Source organism: Panthera onca, chromosome X, assembly GCF_046562875.1.
Source record: "Panthera onca isolate mPanOnc1 chromosome X, mPanOnc1 haplotype 2, whole genome shotgun sequence".
Taxonomy (NCBI): domain Eukaryota; kingdom Metazoa; phylum Chordata; class Mammalia; order Carnivora; family Felidae; genus Panthera; species Panthera onca.
The window spans coordinates 20,546,423-20,553,172 of record NC_138357.1 but is presented as its reverse complement, the minus strand read 5'-3'; the positions used below and the strand labels follow the sequence as shown (position 1 = coordinate 20,553,172).

The 6,750-nt window shown below is 35.6% G+C and overlaps 1 non-coding gene across 1 annotated transcript; it reads right to left on the bottom strand.

Moving 5' to 3' along the window:
* Positions 1 to 431: 431 nt before the first annotated feature.
* Positions 432 to 534, bottom strand: LOC145714790 (small nucleolar RNA U13). The gene has a single exon (XR_014136996.1). It is a non-coding gene; the product is annotated as a small nucleolar RNA U13 (small nucleolar RNA).
* Positions 535 to 6,750: the final 6,216 nt, after the last annotated feature.

Below are 6,750 nucleotides of genomic sequence, written 5' to 3'. Positions count from 1 at the left end.
TAAATTCCAAATGGGACACATGATTTTGTCTAATGGTGTCATCGTGTATCATTGGGAAACAAGCATTTTCTATGCCATTAAATGGCCTTAAGACAATTTCCTATGACTTTACTGTGTATGTTTGTCACTATTTTTTGCTTAAGGATTATTAGTCTTATGGTATTTCCTCATTAGTAACTGAGACACAGAACTTATTTGTACTTTTGCACAAAGTCTTTAGTACCACCTTATATCATTTCATCAATATATCAATGTATATTTTTGGGTGCTTGAATTTTCTTGAATTTTATTCTAGAACAGATTTAAAAATTATAATCAAAAATATATGGTATATGGACCATCAGTGAGAAGAAATAATCACTTTCAAAATGTCTTTGCCATTTATTATCATCCTTTCCTTATGCACATATAATATGTACTTTTTTTTTTTAAATCAGACGGGTAATGTGCTGATGTCAGAGCAAGGTTTAAGGTGGCACATGTCACACAACGGCGTGAACACCCAATCATCATGCTTATGAACTACAAAAGGATCTGTACGTTTATAAAATACTGTTTAAATTCCCCAGTACAATAATTGTTAAAACAAGTGTTCTTTATTATGCCTGAATGTTTTTCAAATATCATTAATAATTCTTTGGAATACTGACATGTTTAAAAATATTGCCATTTTTTATTTATTTTTTTTTTTTATTTTTTTTTTTAAATTTTTTTTTTTTCAACGTTTTTTATTTATTTTTGGGACAGAGAGAGACAGAGCATGAACGGGGGAGGGGCAGAGAGAGAGGGAGACACAGAATCGGAAACAGGCTCCAGGCTCCGAGCCATCAGCCCAGAGCCTGACGCGGGGCTCGAACTCACGGACCGCGAGATCGTGACCTGGCTGAAGTCGGACGCTCAACCGACTGCGCCACCCAGGCGCCCCGCCATTTTTTAAAATGGAGGTAAAATTCATGCATTATACCATTTTAGTGGGTATAATTCAATGCATTTATTACATTAACAATGCTGTGCAAGTATTATCTCTATCTCCTTCCAAATCATTTTCATTACCCTGAAAGGAAACCCAAGACCCATTAAATAGTCTTTTTCCATTCCCTTTTCTGCTCAGCCCCTGGCAAACACTAATCTGCTTATTGCCTCTCCAAAATTACCTACTCTGGTTATTTCATATAAATGGAATTGTACCATATGTGCCTTTTTGTGGCTTTCCTTTTTTCCTTAGCATAATGTTTTCAAGATCCATGTAGTAACATCTTCAATACTTCATTTCTTTTTATGGCAGAATAATATCTATTATATGTGTGTGTCACATTGCTTGAGTCCACATTTTGGCTGTTGTGAATAGGCTGCTATGAACATGTGTATACATGTACTTGTTTTCAATTATTCTGGGTATATACCTAGGAGTGGAATTGCTGGGTCATATGGTAATTGTTTTTTTGTTTTGTTTTGTTTTGTTTTGTTTAGCCTTTCTGCTTTACTTGTCTGTCACACATTTAGCAATATCCCTGGGTGAGTGACCTATGATTAAGGATCATCTTAAAATTAGGCTTTTTTTTTTTTTTTTGGAACTTTTTCTAAACTTGCATTGTTTGGAACTAGACTCAGATTTAATTAAATATTTACTTTAATTTGGTTTATTGCAGTTTGTAAACTCTAAAAGAACTCCAAATAGTCTTTTATTTTCATAGTTAACCTGAAATTCTTATTATCTTCAAATGAAAGGATCTTGCCTTCGGACGCAAAGTTGTGATAGTAAAATTTTTGAAAGAATTTTGTGCCCTATGGTAATTCTGTTTAAATTTAAGCACTGCCAACCTTTTTCCATAGCTGCTGCACATTTTGCATTCCCTCGACCACTGTATGAGGGTTCCAATTTCTCCACATCCTCACCAATACTTGTAAGTTTTTTTATTGTTATTATTGTAGCCATTCTACTAGCCATGAAGTGGTATCACTTGGTGGTTTTAATTTAATTACATTTCTATCTTGAGTATGTTCATGCATCTTTTCATGTGCTTTTTGGCCATTCATCTATCTTCTTTGGAAAAATGTATACTCAAGTCCTTTACCTGTTCTTTTTAATTATTTGTCTTTTTGTTAAGCTGTAAAAGTTCCTTATATATGGATATTAGAACTTTGTCAGATAAATGATTTACTAATGATTTACTAATATTTTTCCCATACTGCACATAGTCTTTTTACTGTCTTCATGGTGTCTTTTGATGCACAAGTTTTTTTAATTTTGATGAAGTTCATTTATTTTTTATTTTGTTGCCTGTGTTTCTGGTGGCATATCTATGAAACCATTATCAATTCATGGTCATGAAGATTTGCTGTTATATTTTCCTCTAAAGTTTTATACTTTCACTTTTTACTTTTAGAACTTTCACCCATGTAGAGTTAATTTCTGCATATGGTGTGAAGGAGGGGTCTAAATAATTCTTCTCTATATGGACATCCAGTTGTCTCAGCACCATTTGTTAGAGACTGTTCTTTGCCCATTGAATGACCTTGACACCTTTGTTGAAAATCAATGACCATAGTGTATGGGGTTGTTCTGTGCTCTCAATCTTTTTATTGATCCATGTGTCTATTTTTCATGTTTTATTTAAGTTATCTCTACACCCCACGTGGGGCTTGAACTCACAACCCTGAGATCAACAGTCAAATGCTCTTCTGACTGAGCCAGCCAGGTACTCTCATGTGTCCATTCTTATTTGAGTACCACACTGCTTTCATTACAGTAGCTTTGTAATAATTTTTGAAATATGGAAGGGCCACCTCCAGCTTGGTTTTTCCATAATCAAGATTGTTTTGGCTACAGAAGTTTTATGCAATTCCATACACATTTTCTGCAAAACCAGTTGCTGGGATAATGATAGAGATTATATTGAACCTATAGATCTCTTTGGGTGGTACTGCTGCCTTAACAATATTTAATCTTCCAACCTATAAACAAAGGATATGTATTTAGGCCATCTTTAATTCCTTTGGCAATTTTTAATGTACAAGTTTTTCATCTCTTTAGTCAAATATTGTCCTAAGTATATTATTCATTCTGATGTTACTGTGAACAGAATTTTCTTAATTTCATTTTCAGATTGTACATTGATTTCTGCGAGTTGCTTTTCTACCCTGTAGTACTTGCTGAATTCATTAATTAGTACCTATATTATTTTTGTGGATTTCTTAGGATTTTCTTTATATATAGTTAAGTTATTGTGAACAGAGATAATTTTACTTCTTCCTTTCTAATTTGTATTTCTTGTAGATATTCTGCCTAATTTTCCTGGATACACCTTCTAGTACAATGTTCAACAGAATTGGCAACAGTGGGCATTCTTAACTTGTTCCTGATCTTAGAAGTGAAGTCTTTCACTATTTTCGTCTTCTATCTCTGAGGATACTATCAGCTGTGGGTTTTTCACAAATGTCCCTTATCATGTAGAGGAAATTCCCTTCTACTTCTAGCTTGTTGAGTGTTTTCAGTTGCTTTTGTGGAAGGATACAGAACTCAAGTTTCCAATTCCACCATTTTCATTGATGTCACATTTGCCACCTGGTTTTACACTTCTAGAAACAATCACACTTCTTTATAATATACCTGCTATAAAAGCCATTTATGAAGTGAATGAAACAAGAGCACAGGTAATGCCACCTCCAACAGACAAGGACTTTTAAAATGTAGATTAATCTTCGATTCTTTTCACTGCTTTGGTGCTCATCTGTTTATGCCCGTCTGCTCCAGTAGAAAAACAACTAAACCTTCTTTGCCTGACTGGTTGGTTCAACTCCTAGATCTTCCTAGTTCCAAGCAATGGGTCTCCAACGAATTGGGTGCACCTGAAAGCTTCAGTGTCAACAGTTGCTCCAGCCAACTAGTAGGCCTCACAAAGAAAGCTGTAACAACTTAGGGTGTTTTGAAACTATTTCCTCACGATGGCAGTAGTGCTCCAGATATGCCCACAAGCCTTGTCCTGGTGCCCTCTTCTCCCGCCCCCCGTTGAGTCTTAAAAAACGCCAAAGAGAAAGAGACAAAGACGCCAAAAAGCATGGCAGCCTTGCGTTTTGCCCCCTCAAGGGACTGCTCACACCACTGCACTTGCTTTTCATTTCTATCTGAAATAAAACTACTCACCTTCATCAGGCATCTTGTTTTTCAGGTATTAAATTTCCACTGAAACTAGTCTATTGTGCATCAGCTTTTCTTCATTCAATGTTACTTGTCTTTTCACATGGCATCAGATCATCTTCCTCAAGTGATAAATGGATCCAGGCAGAAAAGTCGGAAGAAACTACCTGAAGACTGTAGACCAACCCCAGCTGCCAATTCACAAACCCAAGCAGTCTCTGACCTGGCTTTGTACCCAGGCAACCACGCAGCCCTCCATTTTCTAGTCTCATGTTGAATATAGTGACAAGTGTTTGGAAGAGTTATCGAGGAAAGCCCAGATAGTTCACATCACTGGACACGATACACTGCTCCACATGGCATGATACCTGTACTTACATGTGTATAAATTTCAGTCATAAGTTATGCAGGGTTTTGTCTCACAGTTTCATCATTTAACATTAGAACGCAGCACTTTCTTGTGTCATCAAGCATTCTTCAAATTCTTCATGTGACAGCTTCCTGAAAACGCTCTTAGAATTCATAAATATTTGAAGGATAAATAGAAATCCTTGATCACACATCTCACTCTCCTGGGGCAACCAACATTAGCAACTTGATAGATACATACATACAAATATTATATATGATTGCTCACAAAAGCTGACACCATTTAACTAACTAGTTAAAGGCTCATCAATACACTCCCCTATTTGCTCAAAGGACTGTTCAAACACACAAACACACACATACGTGGACAATCACATCAGATCTTTCTTCAATGCCATCTGGTCACACTACAGGTAAAATTCAGTGCGTGGATATTTCACACAATTATTAGGTAATGGGAAATTTCCAATGGCATAAACTATTCATGAGATAACTGATAGTGCTCTCTTACTAAATCTCAAAACATTTCTTTACTGTTGCTGAAATCCTAAATATAAACTCTAGCAAAGAAATGCAAAATTGAACAATTATAAAAAGGTAAGCAAGGAATATTCCCTATCACAGAAGCTCAATAACTATTTTTATTTAATTTTTTAATTTAAATTCAAGTTAGTTAATATACAGTGTAGTACAGGTTTCAGGAGTAGAATTTAGTGATTCATCACTTACATATAACACCCAGTGCCCATCCCAACAAGTGCCCATCACCCGTTTAGCCCATCCCCACATCCCCCTCCCCTCCAGCAACCTTCAGTTTGTTCTCTGTATTTAAGAGTCTCTTATGGTTTGCCTCCCTGTTTTTATTTTATTTTTCCTTAACTATTTGTATTTACTGAATTCTGATTGTCTACTTGTATTTATGTAGGGGTTGCAGCAGGTGTGTATGTGTGTGAAAATTTTATTTCTTACAGATTTCAGAAAACATCATTTATGTGAAATTTCCTTGTGGTTTAAGATTCTTCCTTCTCTCATTTCTCTTAGATCTTACACAGAGAAGCTACTTAAATGTCATTAAATATACTTTAGAGGATTGGATTTTATGTTAAGTAATAATTTATTAGAAGCATTTAGTCTCCTTGACTATAAAAAACAAAATATTTAAACATTCCATCATGTAGATAGTACAGTGTGTCTTTATACAAAATATAAGATTACAATGAATATTATCAAAAACTAAGCCTTGTTTGTCAACATTTTAAGCCTTCACTATATATATGTAAAACTTGTATACCCCCAAAAAATTACTTTAAAAAAGAAGACGCTTTTAGTTGTTTTGTTCAAATTTTTAAGCATATATCCAAATGGGAATATTGGCTTTCTAGAATACATAAATCTGTGCATGTTTGGCTTAAATTTTTCACATATGTTAGAAGTAGGATAAAACACAATTTGTTTTACCATTTCTCTTACCTGGTGTGAGAAAACTTATGTTTTGATCCTTAAAGTCCAACATCTTGCTTTTCTCCCTAATAACAGGAAATGTCTCTATCAGGACAAAGACAATGGAATTCAGTCTTCATGAAGGCTGAGGAGAATACCTGATAGAGCTCAGACGAATTGATCCATAAACAACCAGAATGATGGGCTCATTGAACCTTCCCTGCCCCCCCCCCCCCAAACACACACACACTATCCTTGCTTACAAAGGACATGTCAACAAAATTCCTTGGCTCTACCACTTGGACTTGGATAAGTGTGATTGCCTTAGGCTTGCAACCACTGCCAGGCACATGGTTTTATTAAAGACAGTCGGCAAGATATGAACACAAGAGTATTGAACCTAAAGAATTCCACAAGGAAAAGAAACTACATGTTTAGCTTTAGATATAGGATGTTATCTCCATACATAAGGCTGTACACTTTTATGTATTTAATAAAGTAGTTATGTCGACTACTCCATAGGACACAGCACAACTCATCTGGTCTATACTTTGTGGGTGAAATAGAAGGGTAGAGGTCATTTCTCTCACTCACAAAAATGAGGCAAGTTTCCCCAAAGAATCTCCAAGGAACTTATCGCAGCCAATGGCAAAAATGTCTACACACCATCAGTGAACTCGACCACGACCATGCTACAAGAGAGCTAGGCACAGGTGAGGATATAACAAAAACTAGTTTGTTTGTTTATTTTGAGAGAGAGAGAGAATCTCAAGCAGGTTCCATGCTGTCAGCACAGAGCACTT